The 27,235-nt window shown below is 41.9% G+C and overlaps 1 long non-coding RNA gene across 1 annotated transcript in view; it reads right to left on the bottom strand.

Annotated features, from left to right (window-relative positions):
- LOC139562540 (uncharacterized) overlaps window positions 1-7,461 on the bottom strand; it is a 28,186-nt gene extending 20,725 nt beyond the window's left edge. Inside the window, exons 1-2 of the long non-coding RNA XR_011672401.1 lie at window positions 7,356-7,461; window positions 6,400-6,627 (exon numbers count right to left, since the gene is read on the bottom strand). This is a non-coding gene — a long non-coding RNA (uncharacterized lncRNA). The remainder of the gene's footprint in view (window positions 1-6,399; window positions 6,628-7,355) is intronic.
- Window positions 7,462-27,235: the final 19,774 nt, after the last annotated feature.

The raw sequence follows: 27,235 nt of genomic DNA, 5'->3' as shown, positions 1-27,235 counted from the left end.
GACGCATATAAGGCCCTCCCCTGCCCTCCTGTCGGAAAAGCTGACCACGACTCCATTTTGTTGCTTCCAGCCTACAAACAGAAACTAAAACAACAAGCTCCCGCGCTCAGGTCTGTTCAACGCTGGTCCGACCAATCTGATTCCACGCTTCAAGACTGCTTCGACCACGCGGATTGGAATATGTTCCGCATTGCGTCCAACAACAACATTGACGAATATGCTGATTCGGTGAGCGAGTTCATTAGAAAGTGCATTGACGATGTCGTACCCACAGCAACGATTAAAACATTCCCAAACCAGAAACCGTGGATTGACGGCAGCATTCGCGTGAAACTGAAAGCGCGAACCACTGCTTTTAACCAGGGCAAGGTGACCGGAAACATGACCGAATACAAACAGTGTAGCTATTCTCTCCGCAAGGCAATCAAACAAGCTAAGTCCCAGTACAGAGACAAAATAGAGTCGTAATTCAACAGCTCAGACACAAGAGGTATGTGGCAGGGTCTACAGTCAATCACGGATTACAAAAAGAAAACCAGCCCCGTCGCGGACCAGGATGTCTTGCTCCCAGACAGGCTAAATAACTTTTTTGCTCGCTTTGAGGACAATACAGTGCCACTGACACGGCCCGCTACCAAAACCTGCGGGCTCTCCTTCACTGCAGCCGAGGTGAGTAAAACATTTAAACGTGTTAACCCTCGCAAGGCTGCAGGCCCAGACGGCATTCCCAGCCGCGTCCTCAGAGCATGCGCAGACCAGCTGGCTGGTGTGTTTACGGACATATTCAATCAATCCTTATCCCAGTCTGCTGTTCCCACATGCTTCAAGAGGGCCACCATTGTTCCTGATCCCAAGAAAGCTAAGGTAACTGAGCTAAATTACTACCGCCCCGTAGCACTCACTTCCCTCATCATGAAGTGCTTTGAGAGACAAGTCAAGGACCATATCACCTCCACCCTACCGGACACCCTAGACCCACTCCAATTTGCTTACCGACCCAATAGGTCCACAGACGACGCAATCGCAACCACACTGCACACTGCCCTAACCCATCTGGACAAGAGGAATACCTATGTGAGAATGCTGTTCATCGACTACAGCTCAGCATTTAACACCATAGTACCCTCCAAACTCGTCATCAAGCTCGAGACCCTGGGTCTCGACCCCGCCCTGTGCAACTGGGTCCTGGACTTCCTGACGGGCCGACCCCAGGTGGTGAGGGTAGGTAACAACATCTCCACCCCGCTGATCCTCAACACTGGGGGCCCACAAGGGTGCGTTCTGAGCCCTCTCCTGTACTCCCCGTTCACCCACGACTGCGTGGCCATGCACGCCTCCAACTCAATCATCAAGTTTGCGGATGACACTACAGTGGTAGGCTTGATTACCAACAATGACGAGACGGCCTACAGGGAGGAGGTGAGGGCCCTCGGAGTGTGGTGTCAGGAAAATAACCTCACACTCAACGTCAACAAAACAAAGGAGATGATTGTGGACTTCAGGAAACAGCAGAGGGAGCACCCCCCTATCCACATCGACGGGTCAGTAGTGGAGAAGGTGGAAAGTTTTAAGTTCCTCGGTGTACACATCACGGACAAACTGAATTGGTCCACCCACACAGACAGCGTTGTGAAGAAGGCGCAGCAGCGCCTCTTCAACCTCAGGAGGCTGAAGAAATTCGGCTTGTCACCAAAAGCACTCACAAACTTCTACAGATGCACAATCGAGAGCATCCTGTCGGGCTGTATCACCGCCTGGTACGGCAACTGCTCCGCCCACAACCGTAAGGCTCTCCAGAGGGTAGTGAGGTCTGCAGAACGCATCACCGGGGGCAAACTACCTGCCCTCCAGGACACCTACACCACCCGATGTCACAGGAAGGCCATAAAGATCATCAAGGACAACAACCACCCAAGCCACTGCCTGTTCACCCCGCTATCATCCAGAAGGCGAGGTCAGTACAGGTGCATCAAAGCAGGGACCGAGAGACTGAAAAACAGCTTCTATCTCAAGGCCATCAGACTGTTAAACAGCCACCACTAACATTTAGCGGCCGCTTCCAACATACTGACTCAACTCCAGCCACTTTAATTATGGGAATTGATGGAAATTATGTAAAAATGTACCACTAGCCACCTTAAACAATGCCACTTAATATAATGTTTACATACCCTACATTACTCATCTCATATGTATATGTATATACTGTACTCTATATCATCTACTGCATCTTGCCATCTTTATGTAATACATGTATCACTAGCCACTTTAAACTATGCCACTTTATGTTTACATACCCTACATTACTCATCTCATATGTATATACTGTACTCTATACCATCTACTGCATCTTTCCTATGCCGTTCTGTACCATCACTCATTCATATATCTTTATGTACATATTCTTTATCCCTTTACACTTGTGTGTATAAGGTAGTAGTTGTGGAATTGTTAGGTTAGATTACTTGTTGGTTATTACTGCATTGTCGGAACTAGAAGCACAAGCATTTCGCTACACTCGCATTAACATCTGCTAACCATGTGTATGTGACAAATAAAATTTGATTTGATTTGATTTGAATGTTGAACAGCTTCTATTACCATCAGACTGTTGAACAGCTTCTATTACCATCAGACTGTTGAACAGCTTCTATTACCATCAGACTGTTGAACAGCTTCTATTAATCAAAATAATGATGATTATCAAAATCAAATCAATTTGTATTTGTCATGTGCCGAATAAAACAGGTGTAGACCTTACAGTGAAATGCTTACTTACAAGCCCTTAACCAACAGTGCATTTCAAGAAATAGAGAAAATATTGACTAAACAAAATAAAGTAAAAATTAAAGAAGTAACACAGTAGATTTACACAACAATAACGAGGCTATATACAGGGGGTACCGTTACTGAGTAAATGTGTGGGGGTACAGTTTAGTTGAGGTAATTTGTACATGTAGGTAGGGGTAAAGTGACTATGCATAGATAATAAACAGTGAGTAGCAGCTGTGTAAAAACAAAAGGGGGGGGGGGGGGGGTCAATGTAAATAGTCCGGTTGGCCATTTGATTACTTGTTCAGCAGTCCTGTAGCTTGGGGGTAGAAGCTGTACAGGAGCCTTTTGGACCTAGACTTGGCACTCCGGTATAATTTTTTCCCCTCTGGTTGCATATGTGACATGCTGGTAGAAATGAGGTAAAATGGATTTAAGTTTGCCTGCATTAAAGTCCCCGGTCACTAGGAGCGCCGCTTCTGGATGAGCATTTTCTTCTTTGCTTACAGCTCGTTGAGTGTGGTCGTAGTGCCAGCATCGTTTTGTGGTGGTATATAGGCGGCTACGAATAATATAGATGAGAGCTCTCTTGGTAGATAGTGTGGTCTACAGCTTATCATGAGGTATTCTACCTCAGGCGAGCAATACCTTGAGACTTCTTTAACATAAGACATCGCGCACCAGCAGTTATTGACAAATAGACACACTCCCACCCCTAGTCTTACAGACGTAGCTATTTGTCCTAGCGATACACAGAAAAAACAGCCAGCTCTATATTATTCACGTCGTCATTCAGCCACGACTATTACAGTTTTTTATGTTCCGTTGGTAGGATAGTCTCGACCGTAGCTCATCGAGTTTGTTTTCCAGTGATTTCACGTTGGTCAATAGAACCCCGACAGGTAGCCTAGTGGGTAGAGCGTTGTGCCAGTAACCAAAAGGTTGCTGGATTGAATCCCCAAGCTGACAAGGTACAAATCTGTCGTTCTGCCCCTGAGCAAGGCAGTTAACCCACTGTTCCCCGGGCGCCGAAGACATGGATGTTGATTATGGCAGGCCCCGCACCTCTCTCATTCTGAGGGGTTGGGTTAAATGCGGAAGACACATTTCAGTTGAAGGCATTCAGTTGTACAAGTGACTAGGTATCCCCCTTTCTCTTACAACCGATGGTAATGGCAATTTACTCACTCGCCCACGAATCCTAACAAGGCATCCCGACCTTCTCCCCCGGTATCTCTGCTTTTTCTTCACGCGTATGGCAGGGATTTGGACCTGTTCTCCGGAAAGCAGTATATCTTTCGCATCGGACTCATTAATAAAGAAAACATTTTTGTCCAGTTCGAGCTAAGTAATCGCTGTTCTGATGTGCAGAAGCTCTTTTCGGTCATAAGAGACGGTAGCATCAACTTTATGTACATAATACGTTACAAACAATGTGAAAAAACTAACAAAATAGCACAGTTGGTTTGGAGCCCGTAAAACGGCAGCCCTCCTGTTCAGCGCCATCACACATTTGCTCAAATGAAATATTAGGCATATGGCGACCCCTACACAGTTGGCAGCCAAGCATGAGTGATCAGTATAGCTTTTTATTGTCTAGACATGAATAGAAACCACCAGGCTTCTGTCTTAGACTCAATCCAATGAAAACCAATTAGAATTACAGGGCAGTTTGGAAAAACTAATCCCGTGCGAATCTTCCTCTGAAATAAGGCACATGCTGGGATAATAACCAACGTCTCTAGTAATAGGCTACTATAGCTGTCTCTCCCTTCCCATTCAAACTTTCCTTGTCAATTTATTTGACAGGCTACATTATTTTTGAATTATGCTATACATTTTTTCCAAGCACTTGTTTCTGATGGACTACAGCCAAGATTTGAAGTTGAGCCTAGGTTTTGAAATACGTTTTTAGGAAATGAGAAATTAGATTTTTGTGTTTGAGATACGCTGGTGGTGTTGATTGGTGGGTCCTTTTAGGGGGTGTGTGTTAGCTAAAAACGACTGGTACCCAGACTAACGGTGAATACCTCTGATTGTATACTGTTAAACTAACATCACCTTCTATCAGACTGTGAACAGGACATGAGAGGTTCACCTTGTTAGCAGCTGGGCTTCTCATCTTTGGATGCTGTGTTTGTGCTGCTCGGGTTTATGAGGTAAATTCAATCCAAACAAATGGGCATTAGATTAAATGTATAATTAAATTGGGAATAGGAGCTACAGAAGCAAATCTCAGAGCGAATCAAAGCGAATTAGCAGCCGGCTTTCAGCCAGACAAATAAAGGGGTGATGAGGCAGACTTCTCAGATAGGGAGAGTGGGATAGAGGGAAAAGTTAGACTTTTTGTTTACAACACAGGGAAATCGGAATTGTGTGGATATTGTTTATTAGTGTACTCCACGGCTAACACAGTAGAGAATAATTTCTGTGGGAAACCCACACTAATCCAAAACCAATTGTTAACAAACACATGACATTCACTACATGGAGCTAGTTTAAATGGAATGTTGTACGCCACCATAACAGTATTCATTTCACCACCTTTGATGGCATGTAAATATATCTGGAAATAAACGTAAATCTGTCAATGATTTGGCTCTGCAGCGGTGTATCAGTAATTCCCTCACTACGCTCTAACATGGGATTCTAAAAGAGATGGGAGGCGACAGGACATTTCCTTGATTTAAGAGCCGGGTTTGGCAAAGGTGTCTGTTAGGAGGTGGGGTTAACCCTGGGTTGAGGAATAGGAGGGTGAAGGTCAAAGGTTGAGCGTTTCCCGCTCCAATCCAGAGCCATGATTTAGGATCCTGTCTACGCAGACGCACGGCAATCAATCACCGTGGGGACTAGGAGCCAGAGCAGACACTGCAGCTGGACTAGCAAGAGAGAGAGAGAGACAATGGAAGGCAGGAAATGTAATAACCAACCAAGCGCTGCCTGGGCAACTGGAAGAAATAAATATATAAAATAAATGTATAACAAATAAATCCTGGACGTGCTGTGTGGGAACGACTAAAATTAAACTGAGATTGTTCTCTCTGTGGTGCGTTTCAGTCGTAAACAGAGGTGGGGGTGGTGGGGGATGAGGAAAGATTGGAGAGGCAGATGAACAATACCAGTTTGATTGTGTTCCATCTCACAGGGAGATGAGGAGAGGAGAGGCAGAGAGAGTGTTCTATTTCAGATACGTCTTACCTTGACAGAGGAACACCACCAATCTTACTTATTCTCAACTTCTGCAATTCTGAAGGTTTGAGCTTTTTGACTACTGTAATATTCAGGCCCTACAATAAGATCTCCATCGGAGGGGTTAAGGGCCAAATGGACAGAGCTGAGAAACAAGAGGGAAGGGGTGGTAGAGGGATTCCTTTCTAAATGTGGACAAAGCCCCACTGTACCTTCTTTTTAATCTTGCTCTCCATCAGTCATGAGGTGCTAAAGGAATACAGGGCTATCGCGTTACACACTACACACACACACACACACACACACACACACACACACACACACACACACACACACACACACACACACACACACACACACACACACACACACACACACACACACACACACACACACACACACACACACACACACACACACACACACACACACACATACCTCCGTTGGGTCCAGGGTCAGGGGGCCCCAGACTGATACCTCCCCAGGAGTTGCAAGTCCACCCTCGCTCCCTCTTCACCCTCATCCTGCAATCCCATTCGTCACGCTGCCGCAGAAGCTCCCCCTGCAGTTCCTGTTGCTCCGACTCCACACGGTGGGACATGTTCTGTATGGCCCCACTCTTCAGGATGGGCGCGTTCAACCCCGGCCACAGGAACCCCCCGCGCCCTGACAGAGAAAAAGGGTAGGAAGGAGCATTCCTTTGTTCTAAACTCCACTGCAATCCTAACTGAAACAAAGCAGCAACTTTATTTTACCTTACAGACTGTCTAAAGAATAGTCGTTACAGAGAGACACAGACAGACGGGACAGATTGGGCACTGATTAGGAGGGGAGTAGACAGCACTTCAACCACTGTGACGAGGTGCAGACAAAAATCTAAAGAACATAGGAAGAGAAGTCACGCCTATTCTTTTCCAATAGGGCACGGATTACACAATCTTGTCACAGCTGTAGGGTTTGAAGGATTTGAACAAAGCCGGAGAAGAAAGACAGGGAGACCGTCTGGGTAGCAGACAGCTCAGCAATAAAACAAAACAATTCATTTCCACTTTTTAAACGACACAGATAGATAAGAGACAGAGAACAGATCTGTTCATTATAAATGAGTGTAATAAATCAAATAATACTGGTAACAGATGAATAGTCTACACAGTGCCTGTTTAATTCCCATTAGCAGAATGAAATTCAGATCAAACTTTAGCCAACGATATACAAACTCGAATTCAGCTTTGGCATCAAAGATGGAAAGAAACATGATACCAACCAATGGTTGTGTTGGTTCACTCAGGGGTTTGGGTTTACTCTCCTTCTCCAAAATAAAGTAACATTATTGAGTTACAGGGATATATAAATAGCTATGAATTAAATAGATCTATCCAATATATAAATCTTACATTCTCCGATGTTCTGGCCTCAGTTCAGATCTTTCTTCATCTTCCTCTTGGTCCTCGTCCCTCGACCCTTCCGAGCTCCGGCGCCAGTCTCCGCCAGAACTCCCCTCAAAAGCTCCTCTGCTGTCACTGCAATGATAACACACCAAAAGGGGGATTTAATTGGGAAATCTGACTAATCTGGCAACCTCAACGCATCATGTGTTTTCTCATCCCTCTATGTTTAGAATATCGAAAGCAAGCTAAATATCCAGTGAATAAACTAGACGTCTGGTTACCTGTAGGATACTGATAACGAGTATCCAATGGCACACAGAACCCAGCTTATGTAGCCCTATGTCACAGGGATCTGCATGTGTATAGGGCTGTGGCAGTCACAAAATTTCATCAGCCGGTGATTGTCAAGCAAATAACTGTTGGTCTCACAGTAATTGACCATTAATTAACATGAACACATTTAGCATCTCCTGGCTTCCACACACAGCCTACAAGCCATTTTTAAAAGTCTAATGAATCTATGTAATATAGCCTACACCTTATCAATAAATCCATTGTTTAGTTTGGACAGGTCTAAAGAAACATGATATGAAGAAAATGTAGTCTATTTCAGAAGAACAGAATAGCATTCTCTGAGTTGTCCTTATGTTAGGTCCTGATCTGGCTATGCCAAATGGCTGTGGGCTACAGTAGTTCATTTATCAGACAAGATTTGCTTATAATTCCATGGCATTATTTTATACTATTTTATAGTATTAAGAATACAATTGAACAAAGCTGAATAAAATAGATAGGATATTTTCTCCAAACGATTTGAGGGAGTGCGCACATGGGCTATTCTGTGTTGTGCGGTTAACAAAGCAATAGGTATTCCTATGTGCTTAATTTATAGTTATGTAACTATAGTTGTTCTACAAACGTTGGGCTATATGTTTTGATTTTTAATACATTGTAAGGCACACTCCAGACTCTAATGATGATTTGAAAAAAGTTGCTTGAAAGGCATGATTTTTTATTCGTTTTTTTTGCGCAGGCTGTACACACTTCATTAGTCTCTCATTCACAATTTGACAAGCACTTGATAATGCCTTGAATTTCCCAGCTGCATCCCCTTTGTGGCTGTAATGCACCCCCAAAATATCCATGCCTTTTGCGACCAGTGGCCGTTCTGTCCTTGACCTGGAGTGCTGCATTGTGCCCTTCTCCCTGAGTGCTGCACACTCCATTAGCACCTCTCACTCAGACGGATCCAATTCCAAGGTGCATATTGAAGCTATTGGAAGAACTGTCCACATTTACTTTTCATCAGCCTAATGGCCTAATGAACAGCAAAAGCACTAGCCTATGTCAGTCTACTATCCCCAATATTACAAAAGTCGACCTATTCTATTCTGTGCTTCAAATAAATATTCCAAACATAGTCTGGGACAGTTGTGGGATGCAATAGATCCCAAATTAATACAACCTCTGCGATTCTTTGTTGTTGTTGATAATGTGGCTGACGCAACAGATCAGAACATTTAGCTGAAATTGTTGATAAATTATTAGGCTATTTCTTCACATTATAAGCTCAGTAATGTGCACATGGTAGTAGGCTATAAGCTCAAATGTTCCATTAGCGGGAAAACATTATCAAAAGTGACCGCAAATGCGATTATGCTTTTATTATAAAAGGTGCATGTTTATGGTGAAAATGATCTTCCCTGAACTTGAAACTCACGAGCTGCTTATATATACCAGTTAGGCTCTGCACCCCTTGTAAAGTGGATTAAAACTTCTTTATGATAGGGGGCAGCATTTTCACTTTTGGATGAATTGCGTGCCCATAGTGAACTGCCTCCTACTCTGTCCCAGATGCTAATATATGCATATTATTATTACTATTGGATATAAAACACTCTGACGTTTCTAAAATTGTTTGAATGATGTCTGTGAGTATAACAGAACTCATATGGCAGGCAAAAACCTGAGAAAAAATCCAAACAGGAAGTGAGAATTCTGAGACTGGTCAATGTTCAACTCATCGCCGATTCAATTCCCTGTAACATATGGATCTGTTTGCACTTCCTACGCCTTCCACTAGATGTCAACAGTCTATAGAACGTGGAATGAAGCTTATGCTGTGTTGTGGGGCCGGATGGGAGGGGAATGTGTCAGTGGTCTAGCAGATTGCCAGTTCCTGGTCATGCGCTTTCCTCATGATATCGCCTTGCGTTCCATAACTTCTACAGACATGAAGGAATGCTCCGGTTGGAACGTTATTGGATATATATGATAACAACATCCTGAAGATTGATTCTCTACTTAGTTTGACCAGTTTATTCGACCTGTTATATAACTTTTTGAAGTTTTCGTCCAAGTTCGCCTGTATTTGCGCGAGCGTTTGGACATGTGCACTAAACATGCTAGCAAAAGTAGCTACTTAGACATAAGTAATGGACATTATCGAACAAAACAACCATTTATTGTGGAACTAGGATTCCTGGGAGTGCATTCTGATGAAGATGATCAAAGGTAAGGGAATATTTATGATGTAATTTCGTATTTCTGTTGACTCCAACATGGCGGAGAAATGTTGTTATGTTTGAGCGCCGTCTCAGATTATTGCATGGTGTGCTTTTTACGTAAAGTTTTTTTGAAATCTGACACAGCGGTTGCATTAAGAACAAGTCTATCTTTAATTCTATGTAAAACATGTATCTTTCATCAAAGTTTATGATGAGTATTTCTGTTATTTGACGTGGCTCTCTGCAATTTCTCCGGATATTTTGGAGGCATTTCTGAACATGGCGCCAATGTAAACCGATATTTGTGGATATAAATTTGCACATTATCGAACAAAACATAAATGTATTGTGTAACATGATGTCCTATGAGTGTCATCTGATGAAGATCATCAAAGGTTAGTGATTAATTTTATCTCTATTTCTGCTTTTTGTGACTACTATCTTTTGCTGGGAAAATGGCTGTGTTTTTCTGTGGCTGTGTACTGAGCTAACATAATCGTTTAGTGTGCTTTCGCCGTAAATCCTTTTTGAAATCAGACATGTTGGTTGGATTCACAACATGTGTAGCTTTAATTTGGTGTCTTTCATGTGTGAATTCATGAAAGATTGATTTTTATAGTAATATATTTGAATTTGGAGTGCTACATTTTTTTCTGGCTTTTGGCCAAGTGGGACGCTACCATCCCACATATCCCAGATAAGTTAATGTGCTTAATTTAGATTTTTTTTTTGTCCACTTTAGTTGTGATACAAACATTATCAAAACATGTAGGCCTATGAGCTAGGCTACATGAGGTGTGGGACTATGATTAGAAAAATTTACCAAAAAAAGGCAGTTTCTTCTGCTGGGCATCATTCACAAGTGATAGGCTAACATTGTCACCCATCAGACTATTCTTGATTTAATCTCATCTTTACACATACTAAACATTATCATGCACCTGTCTTGAAACAGGGGCAGCGGGGGAAAAATGCACTTAAAAAGCAAATGGAGGATGCTTTTCCGGTGGTTTATCTTCATGGCAGCCAGGTAGGCTATACTCCTATCGTAAAGATAAACAACGTGCTTAATATTAGGAAAGTTGAGTAATAAATATAGTAGGCCTAGACTATAGAAAGCTGATGGGTTCCTCCTCTTTTTAATAGCGGCCATCACTCTGTTTTCTCCCGCAATTACATAACCTATAGAAATGTTGCGCAACATGAGCTCATAGGCTCTCATGTAGTGTTTGATTAAATTTTCGATTACATTTGCATTGATGTCAGAGTGATTTAGAGGTACAATAGAGTGCTGAGTACCAAGCAGTAGCAAGTTTGGTAGGCTACTAATGACCATCAACAGCATCAGAGCTTGGAGAAGCCTAATTACCGTGACTAAACGGTCACATGGAATTTGACTGCCTTCATGACTTGTGACCGCTGTTGTGGCGGTAATACGGTATCTAGGATTAGAAAATTACAACAAGGCTAGAGAGTTTGAAATATATTGAATTTCTTCTTTAAATGTAGCTCTACTTATCTAGACAAAAAATATATAAAAAATAACTTCAGTTTTAAATTCGCTACAGGCCCTCCTTGTCCCCTCAACCACCTGAATGTCTGAACACAGACAGCATAATATTACCATTTGGAAACACATTTGCAAGTAAAAATATGTTTTTCACAGCATCTGTCGTGCTGCTGGTGTTGCTGCTGTAAACAAATCGCTCTGCAACACGGCTGGGATCGACCTCCAACACAAGAGCCACGAAAATACAATCTGCAGCTAGAGTCATGAACTAATCAAACCTGCTGGAGCACACTGAATTTCAGCAAACAAACACCCGGTATTACTCAGTGAGAGAGAATGCTGGCTTGTTTTGTAAAAGAAAAGCTAATTTCAGCCTGTTTTCTTGGTTCTCGAGGATTCAGAAGGAGATGCTCGGTGCCGCTCTGAGATTTGATTATGAGTTCATTAAAGCATGAGAAGGGAGATGTAACGAATGTGCTTGAGCATTTAATGAGGCTTTGTACTACAGCAAAGAAACAAAACACTGTCAATAAGCCAAACATTGCTTGAGGCTAATTCTAGTGCCCTTGCTGTGAGGAAACGTCTGAAAAGAGAGTTTGTCTTCATCATTGGGTGAGTCAGTGTCACTGGAAAGTAAATGTTGTAGCCTACTGTAGCCTATACTATATATCTATATCAGGGTTTCCGTTAGGAGTAGGAAGATAAAAATGTATTGGACATATGAGAAATTGACCAGTACTCCATATGCATTAGGGCATCCACCCACGCAGTCAGCACCATCAATAAACAAGGGGTATTGGCCAAATGAACGACATCTACATCTTTAAAAACAGCCTATAACAAATGACAAAAACACTATTCCTTGTGCAGCATTTGCAAAACTTTATAGCCTATTGTTTAATTGTTTTTTACTTTCCTAAAACAATAATTGTCCACCTCACAGTTCAGCTGTCAGAGATTTGAGCACTAAATGCATCAGGACATTGCATGCATAGACCAATAGGCTTAGGTGTCTACCATTGACAAAAAAATGATATAAAAAGGGAGAGAAGCTTAGGCCTAGTCCCAGAGAGAATGATATGCCGGCGGCATGCTACAACACTGACATGCATTTCTTAATCCTTAGACTACTGCGTCTGCTATATCCACTGAACAAAAATATAAAACGCAACATTTCATGAGCTGAAAAATAAATGACCAAAAGTATGCTGACACCTGCTCGTTGAACATCTCATTCCAAAATCATGGTCATTAATATGCTGCTATAACATTCAGCCACAAGAGCATTAGTGAGGTTGGGCATTGATGTTGGGCGATTAGGCCTGGCTCGCAGTCAGCTTTCCAATTCACCCCAAAGGTGTTCGATGGAGTTGAGGTTAGGGCTCTGTGCAGGCTAGTCAAGTTCTTCCACACCGATCGACAAACCATTTCTGTATGGACCTCGCTTTGTGCATGGTTGCATTGTCGTGCTGAAACAAGAAAGGGCCTTCCCCAAACTGTTCCCACAAAGTTGGAAGTACAGAATCGTCTAGTATGTCATTGTATGCTGTAGCGTAAAATTTCCCTGCACTGGAACTAAGGGGCCTAGCCCGAACCATGAAAAACAGTCCCAGACTTTACAGTTGGCATTATGCATTGGGGCAGATAGCATCCTCCTGGCAGATAGCGTTCTGTTTGACATCCACCAAACCCAGATTCCTCCGTCAGACTGCCAGATGGTGAAGCGTGATTCATCATTCCAAAGAACAGGTTTCCACTGCTCCTGAATCCAATGGCGGCAAGCTTTATACCACTACAGCCGATGCTTGGCATTGCGGATGGTGATCTTAGGCTTGTGTCCGGCTGGAAACCCATTTCATGAAGTTCCAGACAAACAGTTATTGTGCTGATGTTGCTTCCAGAGGCTGTTTGGAACTCGGTAGTGAGTGTTGCAACCGAGGACAGATTATTTTTATGCGCTACGCGCTTCAGCACTGGGCGGTCCTGTTCTGTGAGCTTGTGTGGCCTACCAAGTTGTGGCTGAGCCATCGCTGCTCCTAGACGTTTCCACTTCACAATAACAGCACTTACAGTTGACCGGGGCAGTTCTAGCACGGCCGAAATTTGACAAACTGACTTGTTGGAAAGGTGGCATCCTATGACGGTGCCACGTTGAAAGTCACTGAGCTCTTCAGTAAGGCCATTCTACTGCCACTGTTTGTCTATGGAGATTGCAAGGCTGTGTACTCGAATGTTATACACTTGTCAGCAACAGGTGTGGCTGAAATAGTCAAATCCACTAATTTGAAGGGGTGTCCACAAACTTTAGTGTTTATATAGTGTATCTCCATGTTTCTGGTTTGTAACGCTTGTTACTTTCAACAAATGTACCATCAGCCATCATTTCATGCTTGCGTCAATTTGAATAATTCATAAAGGTTCTACATTTATGAAAATTAACCATGCATCAACATCGCAAATGTTGTACAATCAGACTAAAATAGGTCACATAATAGCTATATTAACTGTAATTTTCTCATCTCACTAATGAGAATGTACTAGGATATCTTTCTCACCATTTACAATGACTATTCATGCTTAGCCCTACCAATCAGGTGTGCTCCTGCTGTCCTTGTCATGCACACCACTCGTGTCTTGATAGATGTTTGTTTTTTAATCTTCATAAGGCAAACTCATCAGGTTTATCACATTTCCAAGGCTTGACAGAAGGTTAATAACCCCCAGATATACTACCAGTCAAACGTTTTAGAACACCTACTCGTTCAAGGGTTTTTATTTTAACTATTTTCTACATTGCAGAATAATAGTGAAGACATCACAACTATGAAATAACACATATGGAATCATGTAGTAACCAAAAATGGCTAAATCAAAATATATTATATTTTTGAGATTTTTCAAATAGTCACCCTTTACCTTGATAACAGCTTTGCACATTCTTGGCATTCTCTCAACCAGCTTCACCTGGAATGCTTTTACAACAGTCTTGAAGGAGTTCCCACATATGCTGAGCACTTGTTGGCTGCTTTTCCTTCACTCTGCGGTCCGACTCATCCCAAACCATCTCAATTTGGTTGAGGTCGGGGGATTGTGGAGGCCAGGTCATCTGATGCAGCACTCAATCACTTTAATTATTGGTAAAAAATAGCCCTTACACAGCCTGGAGGTGTGTTGGGTCATTGTCCTGTTGAAAAACAAATGATAGTCCCACTAAGCCCAAACCAGATGTGATGGCGGATCGCTGCAGAATGCTGTGGAAGCCATGCTGGTTAAAGTGTGCATTGAATTCTAAATAAATCACTGACAATGTCACCAGCAAAGCACACCCACACCATCACACCTCCTCCTCCATGCTTCACAGTGGGAAATACACATGCAGAGATGATCCGTTCACCCACACCGCGTCTCACAAAGACACATCGGTTGTAACCAAAAATCTCAAATTTGGACTCCAGAACAAAGGACAAATTTCCACCGGTCTAAAGTCCATTGCTCATGTTTCTTGGCCCAAGCAAGTCTCTTCTTCTTATTGGTGTCATTTAGTAGTGGTTTCTTTGCAGCAATTCAACCATGAAGCCCTGATTCACACTGTCACCTCTGAACAGTTGATGTTAAGATGTGTCTGTTACTGGAACTCTGTGATCCTGTCAAGATGTGTATGAAGGCGAAGTCAGGTGCAGGAGAGCAGAGTAATATTAAATAAAGCGCACTTTATTATAGTTCTAAACCGGGAGCACAACAAAACAAAAGCGCTCAAAAAACGGAACAATAAAGCAAAGCGCTTAACGAACATCACTTGGCATGAAGACAATTACACACAAAACATGATGGGAAACAGAGGGTTAAATACAAATAGATTGATTGGGGAAATGAAAACCAGGTGTGTATGAAAACAAGACAAGACAAATGGATATATGAAAAATGGAGCGACGATGGCTAGAAAGCCGGTGACGTGGATCGACGAACGCCGCCTGAACAAGGAGAGGAGCCGACTTCGGCGGAAGTCGTGACAGATGCATTTATTTGGGCTGCAATTTCTGAGGCTGGTGTTGGGTTCTGAGAATATGAAATATACTTATGTCACTGAGATAATGTAAATGTTATACATTACCTTATGTCAAGATATGCTATTGTTAGCCATCAGGGATCCTATGGGAGGGATCCTCTGGGAGGAGAAGAGACACAGTCTGGTACTAGGCACCATGATAGCCTTGATTTGGGGAGTAGTGACCACTTTGGGGCAGAGGTCAGGTCAGAGGAAGTGAGGAAGAACAGATATCACTAAGGTTCTGTCTAGCAACAGAGATGGATTGGTTGTTCAGATGTGTATCGGGAGACTAGGAGGAAGGGTTAAATATCAGTGCTTGTGTGAAATGTCGTTGTCTAGTGCAGCTGTATTGACCCCCTGGGAAGATTAAACTTGGTTCAGCTTTCATAGTGTCCGTTGAGTTTTTGACTCTGAGAATTAGAACCTAACACTGGTAACTCTAATGAACTTATCCTCTGCAGCAGAGGTAACTCTGTATCTTCCATTCCTGTGACGGTCCTCATGAGAGCCAGTTTCATCATTGCGATTGATGGTTTTCGCGACTGCACAAATGTTCAGGATTGACTGACCTTCATGTCTTAAAGTAACGATGGACTGTCGTTTCTATTTGCTTATTTGAGCTGTTCTTGCCATAATATGGACTTGGTCTTTTACCAAATAGGGCTATCTTCTGTATACCACCCCTACCTTGTCACAACACAACTGATTGGCTCAAACGCATTAAGGAAAGAAATTCCACAAGTTAACTTTTAAGAAGGCACACCTGTTAATTGAAATGCATTCCAGGTGACTACCTCATGAAGCTGGTTGAGATAATGCCAAGAGTGTGCAAAGCTGTCATCAAGGCAAAGGGTTGTTATTTGAAGAATCTCAAATATAAAATATATTTTGATTTGTTCAACACTTTTTTTGTTACTACATGATTCCATGTGTTATTTCATAGTTTTGATGTATTCACTATTATTCTACAATGTAGAAAATAGTACAAATAAAGATAAACCCTTGATTGAGTAGATGTTCTAAAACTTTTGACCAGTAGTGTATATATTTTAAACACTAACCTGTCAATAAAAGCTTAAAGGTGATCCATCAAGTCAATTGATTAAGGCATAATTCTAATGATGTTATAATTTTGAAACATTGTCAGATATTTTGCTAACATTATAAAAGCAATATCAACTAGAGGAGACAATGGCCTGTACTGAAACCTTTATTCTATTCCAGGTCATCAGTTAATATTGTTACCTTCGTCCCACCAGCCTCTCCTGTAACTTCTCCCAGGCTAACACTCAAGACTAGCTAGCATGGTACTTGAAACCTACACAGTAATTTATTCACTAGATGGGTTAAGAAAATGGCATATGTTTGGAACAACTCCACAACTGAAAAACATTTCCGGGTCAATTTTTGAAACTTACAAACCACTTTTATTTGTTGATAACTTGGCAAAACATGGTTGGACTGGCTGGGTTTTTTGCAGGGAACTCCTCCGCATTAGGAACATGCTGACTTCACTATTTCATTCTAGCTTCTATCTTATCTGAGAAAGTGGGCGTGTTACTTTCGTCCCGGCTCACCGCTACTTGTGACGCCACATGCAGGTAGATGTTGTTATTTGCGGCTAAGAATGTAGATTTCACCAGACACTTTGGTGGGTGGTCACACAGAGCATTTGGGAATATATTTTTTTATCCAAAGCCCACATGTAGAAGTTAGTCGAATTGACAAGAAAAGTTACTAAAAAGTCTGACTTTGTCCTGCATCTTGGCCAGTTACCTGGTTTTGTTCACATGCTAGGTTGTTTCAATGTTAGTTTGAGTTTGCTGCAACTGTCTGCTGCTAGGAAAACATTTCAGTCTGAGATTGATCTGTTTTTACTATTGTATTGAATTTATTTATTTGAACATAAATTGGTTAAAAGACACAGCTCACAAAAATGAAATGAAATTAAACAATATACCCCATTACTTCTTATTAGTGATACATTTGTTGTTTTTGAAACAGAAAGCATGCTCATCCATTTAAAAATAAATAATTTGTGCAATTATGGAGGAGAAAAGAATTTTGCTGGTAAAAATCCAAGTGGCTGGTAGATATTTTTTTTTTTATCTACCCTTCACAGTGGTTGGTGGACCAAAAAGTAAATTTCCCACCTTGATTGTGGAGTAACTACAATGTTGTTAACCATCCCGAGTTCTCCTACTACAGCCATTCAACTCTGTAACTGTGTTAAAGTCACCATTGGCCTCATGGTGAAATCCCTGAGTGGTTTCCTTCCTCTCCGGCAACCGAGGTAGGAAGGACGTCTGTATCTTTGTAGTAACTGTATTGATACACCATCCAAAGTATAATTAATAACTTCACCATGCTTAAAGGGATATTCAATGTCTGCTACCAATATCTGCCCTTCTTTGCGAGTCATTGGAAAACCAATGTGTTTGAATATGTGTTTGTAATTCACTGCTTGACTGAGGGACCTTACAGATAATTGTATGTGTGGGGTGCAGAGATGAGGTATTCATTCAAAAATCAAGTTAAACACTATTATTGCACACAGAGTGAGTTCATACAACTTATGTGACTTGTTAAGCACATTTATACTCCTGAACATATTTAGCCTTGACATAACAATGTGATTGCATACTTATTTACTCAAGAGATTTCAGCTTTGAATTTTTAATTAATTTGTAAACATTGTGAAAAACATTCCACTTTGACATTATGTGCTATTGTGTGTGACAGGCCAGTGACAAAACGTCTACATTTGTAACGGCGTTCCTCCTCCTCTTCATCCGAAGAGGAAGAGCAGGGATTGAACCAAGGCGCAGCGTTGTGATAATACATGATTTATTTAAACAAGGAACGAACACACGAAGAACACTTGATAACTAACAAAATTACAAAACGGAGTAGACAGACCTGGACATGCGAACTTACATACAACGAAGAACTCACGAACAGGAAAATGACTACACAAAACGACGAACGAACGAAACAGTCCCGTATGGTGCAAACAAACACAGACACAGGAGACAACCACCCACGACCAACAATGTGACAACACCTACCTTAATATGATTCTCAATCAGAGGAGATGAAAACCACCTGCCTCTAATTGAGAACCATATTAGGTACCCATTAACCAACATAGAAACAGAAAACATAGACTGCCCACCCAAACTCACGTCCTGACCAACTAACACATACAAAAACTAACAGAAAACAGGTCAGGAACGTGACAACATTTAATCCATTTTAAATGCAAGCTGTAACACAACAAAATGTGGAAAAAGTCAAGGGGTGTGAAAACATTCTTAAAGGTACTGTAGATACTATAGACAGTGTTGAAATGAATCCATTCTAGAGCAATAATACTGGTCAATCAAAAAACTGTGTAACATATGCTAGCAGCTTAGAACGCTTCCACAGTCTCCTTTAGGCCTGTACACCCCCCCAACCTTCAGCCCTTCCCTCCATCTCTCCTATAGATTGGCACAACCACGCTACAACAGATGCCAGTCATGTCACAAAAGGAATGAGGCACACAAAAAAGTTGAAAGGCATGAAAAGAGTAACAAGCCACGCTTCCCTCTCCTACAGTACACAAACTTTGTTTTGCCTTACTTTGCTCATGGCTATGAGACTTCTGTGCTAGAAGTCTTCAAATTGGACACAAACTAAAGCAGTAAACAGGCGTACTGCATATCTAAACAGTTTGTTCACAGACAAAATACAATCAAACATGAATTCTGAACAGAGGTCCGAACAGAGTTCTGAACAGAGGTCTGAACAGAGGTCTGAACAGAGGTCTGAACAGAGTTCTGAACAGAGGTCTGAACAGAGGTCTGAACAGAGGTCTGAACACAGGTCTGAACAGAGTTCTGAACAGAGGTCTGAACAGAGGTCTGAACAGAGTTCTGAACAGAGGTCTGAACAGAGGTCTGAACAGAGGTCTGAACAGAGTTCTGAACAGAGGTCTGAACAGAGGTCTGAACAGAGTTCTGAACAGAGGTCTGAACAGAGGTCTGAACAGAGGTCTGAACAGAGGTCTGAACAGAGGTCTGAACAGAGGTCTGAACAGAGGTCTGAACACAGGTCTGAACAGAGTTCTGATTAGAGGTCTGAACAGAGGTCTGAACAGAGGTCTGAACAGAGGTCTGAACAGAGTTCTGAACAGAGGTCTGAACACAGGTCTGAACAGAGTTCTGAACAGAGGTCTGAACAGAGGTCTGAACAGAGGTCTGAACAGAGGTCTGAACACAGGTCTGAACAGAGTTCTGAACAGAGGTCTGAACAGAGGTCTGAACAGAGGTCTGAACAGAGTTCTGAACAGAGGTCTGAATAGAGGTCTGAACAGAGTTCTGAGTGAGTATAAAACTAAAACAAAGATTCCAGCTCATCTCCAACAATTTGTCATGACCTAGTGAAAATATTATCTTCAAAAGAAACAAGCCCTCGGGCAAAAGAGCCTTTAGAACACAAATTAGTCTTAAAAAATTCATCACTCGGTGATCTAACAGAGCATGGCATTTTCACAAAATGTCTTACATGGACACCGTGTACAAGCACAGGGACCCTGTTTTCTGTTCTCTCTCGACTCCCTGTACACGCCCAGTCAGTGAAGCTAGCCACTCAGATGCTCATATCAGACATGTCTGACACATTCATTAGATTCAGCAGCAGCATCTGCTGTGCCACCAGTCAGCCAGCCAATCAGCCAGCCAGTCAGTCAATCAATCAGCGAGTCAGTCAGGCGGCCCAGCATCTCTTTCATTAGCAGTAGTAATAATCCTGGGCTAGGCTGCCATGACCAGCTATTAGAACATTTGGCGTCAGGCAGAGAGACAACCGAGTTTCACTTGGCCCATTCATTTCACTAATCTTTCACATTACACTGAACAAAAATATAAAACGCAACACGTAAAGTGTTGGTTTCATGTTTCATGAGCTGAAATAAAAAAAGATCCCAGAAATGTTCCATATACACAAAAAGCTTATTTCCTCTCAAATGTTCTTTACAAATTTGTTTAATCCCTGTTAGTGAGCATTTCTCCTTTGCCAAGATAATCCATTCACCTAACAGGTGTAGCATATCAAGAAGCTGATTAAACAGCATGATCATTACACAGGTGCACCTTGTGCTGGGGACAATAAAAGGCCACTAAAATATGCAGTTGTCACAACACAATGCCACAGATGTCTCAAGTTGAGGGAGTGTGTAATTGGCATGCTGACTGCAGAAATGTCCGCAGAGCTGTTGGCAGAGAATGTTAATTTCTCTACCATAAGCCGCCTCCGACGTTGTTTCAGAGAATTTAGAAGTACGTCCAACCGGCCTCACAACAGCAGACCACGTGTAACCACACCAGCCCAGGACCTCCACATCCCGCTTCTTCACCTGCGGGATCGTCTGAGACCAGCCACCCGGACAGCTGATGAAACTGTGGGTTTGCCGAACCGAAGACTTTTTGCATAAACTGTCAGAAACCAGGGAAGCTCATCTGCATGCTCGGCGCCCTCACCAGGGTCTTGACCTGACTGCAGTTTGGCATCGTAACAGACTTCAGTGGGCCGAATGCTCACCTTCGATTGTCACTGGCACGCTGGAGAAATGTGCTCATCACGGAAGAATCCCAGTTTCAACTGTACCGGGCAGATGGCAGACGGCGTGTGTGGGCGAGCAGTCTACTGATGTCAACGTTGTGAACAGAGTGCCCCATGGTGGCGATGGGTTTATGGTATGGGCATGAATAAGCTACGGACAACAAAAACAATTTCATTTTATTGATGGAAATTTGAATGCACAGAGATACCGTGACGAGATCCTGAGGCCCATTGTCGTGCCATTTATCCACCACCATCATCTCATGTTTCAGCATGATGATGCACAGCCCCATGTCGCAAGGATCTGTACACAATTCCTGGAAGCTGATAATGTCCCAGTTCTTCCATGGCCTCCATACTCATTGGGCATTGACTGGTTTTCTGATCTACGCCCTACCATTTTCTTAAGGTATCTGTAACCAACAGATGTATACTGTATCTGTATTCCCAGTCATGTGAAATCCATAGATTGGGGACCAATGTATTTATTTCAATTGACTGATTTACTTATATGAACTGTAACTCAGTAAAATCTTAGAAATTGTTGCTTGTTGCGTTTATATTTTTGTTCAGTGTAGTACATAGCATCACATCAGATTAGTCTTAGCCTTCCTTATGTGCTAAAGATCACACACTTAACATAGAATCTAGTGACAATTCTGACATTCGACATCTCTTGGAAAAGTGTACCTTTTCCTATCAAAAACTAACTAAAGAAGTCTTCCCAAAACAATTCAACAGGATGTCAGTCAGTTTTGAAAACCCATTGCTAAAGAATCATTTGCCAGCAAAATCTTTAAAAAGTATGCTGAAATAATACACACCAAAGCAGTTTCCCAACTATTTAAGAGGCATATAATTTCCAATAATAAGTCTGGAGATGCAATGCAATTAAAGTTGCAACTTGTCTTGAGTATGTATAAATATAAATATTATGCTGAGAGAGTGTCAACTGAAGGTGGCAGGTTAATAAAGTCAGGAACGTTGGGTGTGTTTGGTTTTCTTGCATAGGCTGAGACTGAGCTGGTGGTGACAGATGAAGCATGGGTAATTATCTCAGAGAGAAGCTGAAAGAGAGAGTGGTCTGCCTGCCTGTGCTGTGCTGAGTTGAGCTGACAGACACACACCAATGGAAGCTCTCCGTTTGACAGGTTCACCCACTGTGATTAAGTCTCAATTGGCGAGCTCGGTCCTTTTTAAGTGAGTCCTATTCAAATGCTCAAGTAGTTATGTCTATGTCAGGGATGGGCAACTGGCCTTTTGCAGGCCTGCGGATCAATTTCTCGGAACTCAGTCTCGGGGTCACAACTTACTGGTTAGCGTCAGAATAGTAGAATATACATGTTGCAATTATTTTATTGTGCATCAGCAGTATTTCTTGTTGGGGGGGGGGGGGGGGGGGGGGTTGCCCATCCCTGGTCTATATTATAGTGCACAGAACATCCTTCCGTCTCATACTGCAGAAATAAACTGCAAACCTGGTTTCAAAAAACAGATAAAGCAACACCTCGTGGCACAATGCCTCTCCCCTATTTGACCTAGATAGTTTGTGTGTATGCATGGATATGTAGGCTACGTGTGACTTTAAAAAAATGTATGTAGTTCTGTCCTTGAGCTGTTCTTTTTTAATGATGTTCTGTATTATGTCATTCTGTATTATGTTTCATGTTTAGTAACAGGAACATTAGCTTCTGGAAGATTAGGAAGATTAGCTGCTGCTTTTGCCACAGCTAATGGGGATCCTAATAAAATACCAAATAGTGCCGTCTCTGGTAATACTGGGGCAGTATCGAGAGGTTCAAGTCGTAGACCAGAGTCGGGGATGATTCGCATTGTGAAAAGCAGCACCATTATAGTGAGGGTTGAGCACATACTGTATCAGAGCTAATATTAGAATGAAACCATTTCTTCACTTGATAGAGTAATGTGGAAAGGAAGTGTGTTCTGTTGATAAGAAAATAAGCATTGACATATGAGCTTGGCTGATAATGACAATGAATTAATATGAAAAGAATAGATATGCTTTAATATAGGTACTCTATCAACTCTTCAGAGTTCGGGAACACCAGTATTTACGCTTGTTGAAGAAGCTGCTATGTCTGGTTTGTATCCAGGTAGCAGGGGCAGCAGGGGTCCGTAGAGAGCCAGTGGGTCTGACCAGGTGAGAGAGGCAGGGCGCCCCACACTGTCCGAAGTGGCGCTACCCCTGAAACACAGCACAGACAGGGAATGCCATTTACTGCACATTAAAATGACCTAGAACAGCTACGAATTAGCCAATCTTCTTTATTTTGTTTTTGGGTGTCAACGACTTTTGAGCACTTTGTATACCGCCAAACTAGCTCTAGTCCACGCAAACGTCTGGTCCTTAGATATGCATGGGCCAAAGAGTCTGGTCGCATAGAGATCCTACTATAATTATTAAGTATTCTAATTCCTAATTCTTTGGATAGTCATTCATTTAGTATTTTGGAGAAATTACACCCTGTGCATACAAAGAAAGGTTACCCAGCACTCAACGTCTTTACTTTGGTGAGTTAAAGATTTAGATTATATGACTTAATTTGCAATTTATTTCATAATTTAGCAAAACAAAATGGGGGCCTGACGACTCACACTAAATTCTTCCGCTGCTCTGTTGTTCGCTACATACTTTAGTCTGAGACTCATTGAAGTCGTCTGTAGTGATGCGAGGAATGAGGGGTGTTGTACAAAACAAAGCCATCAGCAATTGGATTGTCTCTAACCAATCAGAGTATCAAATGACAAATTTTCTAACCTCCGCTTAACCACATTATCCACTAAATTGGCCAGATTTAAAAAACATTTGTTGATTTTTGATTATTTATTTTTATTAAAATGGCGCCGAAGAAGGCAGACGTTGTACGTGTCCCCAACCGATTGTGTTTTTTTGTTAATTTATTAGCGTATTTAGTAAAAATAAAAATAAAACGTATTTTGTACATAATGTTGCATCTACCGTCTCTTATGACCGAAAATAACTTCAGACATCAGGACTGCGATTACTCAACACGGACAGGCAGAATCATTTTTTACCTTTAACGAGTCTGATGAGCCCGAAGCGAGCGATACACTGCTTTCTCGGGAACAGGCCCATCTCCCTGTGATTTACGTGAAGAGGAGGCGGAGAAAAAGGGGCCAAAGGGCGGGCGTCCTTTTGAGAATTCGAAGGCGATCGAATAAACCCTCACTTCCTTCCATTCTGCTAGTAAACGTGCAATCTTTGGAGAATAAAATTGATGAACTACACACAATATTAAACTACCAACGGGACATTCAAAACTGTAATATCTTCTGCTTCACGGAGTCGTGGCTGAACGATGACACTATCAAGATATAGCTGGCTGGTTATACGTTGTACCGGCAGGATATTACAGCGGCGTCTGGTAAGACAAGGGGCGGCGGACTATGTATTTTTGTAAATAACAGCTGGTGCACAATATCTAAGGAAGTCTCGAGCTATTGCTCGCCTGAGGTAGAGTATCTTATGATAAGCTGTAGACCACACTATCTACCTAGGGAGTTTTCATCTGTATTTTTCATAGCTGTTTACATACCACCACAGTCAGAGGCTGGCACTAAGACAGCACTCAATGAGCTATATTCCACCATAAGCAAACAAGAAAACGCTCACCCAGAGGACTTTAATGCAGGGAAAATTAAATCAGTTTTACCAAATGTCTACCAGTATGTTAAATGTGCAACCATAGGGAAAAAAACTCTGGATCACCTTTGTAGAAATAGGCAGGGTTTATGACCTTGGCAACCAGACAACTCTGATATAAAGTGTTTTTTCTTGAAGTTGCCGGGATGTCACGTGTCCTACTTATATCAGCACACTCATAACAACCTACTCATTCAGAATACTCCATTCAATCAAATAATCCACACGTAGCAAATAAGTCATTAAATTTTTTGTTAACAAAATTCGACTGTCAAATACAAAAACACCTCGCTTGGTGAGAGAAAACAAAACCGCTGGAGAAGACAGATTTTGGGCCCGTTATCCCGCTCCCTTTGCCTCTTCCTCTCTGGCATTACCCACGTGTGTTCTGTCTCTGGCCCAATGCATTGGTTTCTGGACCAATCAGATGGCCACGAACGTGTTCATGTTTGGTGAAGTACTCAGATCAAAAGACAGTACAGTATGAAAGGGAAATGTAAAGAAATGTTCAACTTCATATTCATCATCTCCAGCACCACCTCAACAGCAACATGTGAAAATTGTGACTTTCTAGGTTTTGTAGTAAAAAAATTGAGAAGGATAAGTGTGTCCAATGACATCATCGGTGTGCATCGTGTGATTTTAACCAATTAGGAGTTGGCATTGCCTACTAATTGGTTGATGATGTCATTGGAAACACTTCTATCCTCTATCTTTTTTACTTCAAAACATAAAAACCCTCCATTTTCACATATGTTGATGTTGGGAGATGATGAATAGTTCAAAATGTTTGACATTTCCCTTGAAGATAGGCTACAACTGCTTCTCCAAAAGAAATCCCTGATCACACTTGTAGGCAATGTCATGGCGAGGTTGGCCTCAGGGTTTAGAAACTCCGTGCTCAGATCCAGAACATTGCGCAAAAGAAACTAACATGCTGACCAAAGTGCCTCCACCATCGTGTGCATGTTGATTTTGTCCAACCACACCAGAACCGTTCATGACACGCAGGTTAAAATATCATAACCAACTGTGGACCAACTATATTCATTTGGGAACAGGTCAAAACACACGAAACATTCATGGACATTTAGCTAGCTTTCTGTTGCTAGCTAATTTGTCCTGGGAGATAAACATTGGATTATTTTACCTAAAATGCATATGGTCCTTCTTTTTTTTTTGCTGGATCTTTATACAAAATTGTGTGTTCTCTACTCCGGCAATTAACTAATTAAGATAAAAAGGGACGCTATTCCTGGAAGCTGAAAATGTCCCAGTTCTTCCATGGCCTGCAAATTCACCAGACATGCCACCTATTGAGTATGTTTGGGATGCTCTGGACCAACGTGTACAACAGCGTGTTCCAGTTCCCGCCAATATCCAGCAACTTTGCACAGCCATTGAAGAGTGGGACAACATTCCACAGGCCACAATCAACAGCATGAGGGAATGGTGGATACACCAGATACTGACGGGTTTTCTGATCCACGATCTGTGACCAACAGATGCATATCTGTATTCCCAGTCATATGAAATCGATAGATTAGAGCCTAATTTATTTATTTCAATTGACTGATTTACTTATATGAACTGTAACTCAGTAAAATCTTTGAAATTGTTGCATTTATGTTTTTTCTCAGTATAGTTAGTTCTCTCTCCTCATTCCTCTTCTGTGGATTTTATATGGCAGATGGCAACCAACTTTAACTTCTCCAGGATAGGGGGCAGTATTTTCACGTCCGGATGAAAAGCGTGCCCAAAGTAAACTGCCTGTTTCTCAGGCCCAGAAGCTAGGATATGCATATAATTGGTCGATTTAGATAGAAAACACTCTAAAGTTTCTAAAACTGTTAAAATGTCTGTGTCTGTGAGTATAACAGAACTTATTTGTCAGGCGAAACCCCGAGGACAAATATTCCAGGGGAAATTTTTTTTAGGTCACTGTGTTTTCAATTGGCTTTCTATGGGAAACTATATTTATGAGGAACCTGGTTGCAGTTCCTATGGCTTCCACTAGATGTCAACAGTCTTTAGAAATTGGTTGATGTTTTTCTTTTGAGAAATGAAGAAGTAGGGCTGTTCATTGTGAGTGTCAAGCCAAGTGGACTCTGTGTGGCGCGCGTGAACTGGAGCTCGCTCCACGTTGTTTTTATCCGCTATTGAGCACAGTATATTCTTCCTTAAATTTTATCGATTATTTACGTTTCTAAGGTTGGATTAGGAAAGTTGTTTGAAATGTTTCGACCAAGTTTACAGGTAACTTATTAGATACTTTGTAGTCATGTTGGGAGAGTTGGAACCGGTGTATTTCTGAATCAAACGCGCCAAATAAATGGACATTTTGGGGATATAAAGAGGGAATTTATCGAACAAACGGACCATTTGTGATGTTTATGGGACATTTTGGAGTGCCAACAGAAGAAGATCTTCAAAGGTAAGGCATGAATTATATCGTTATTTCTGACTTTTGTGTCGCACCTGCCTGGTTGAAATATGTTTTTCATGTGTTGGTATGCGGGGCGCTGTCCTCAG

Source organism: Salvelinus alpinus, chromosome 32, assembly GCF_045679555.1.
Source record: "Salvelinus alpinus chromosome 32, SLU_Salpinus.1, whole genome shotgun sequence".
In the NCBI taxonomy this organism is placed as follows: Eukaryota; Metazoa; Chordata; class Actinopteri; order Salmoniformes; family Salmonidae; genus Salvelinus; species Salvelinus alpinus.
Note: the sequence above shows the minus strand (reverse complement) of the source record. Positions and strands in the feature narration are given on the sequence as shown.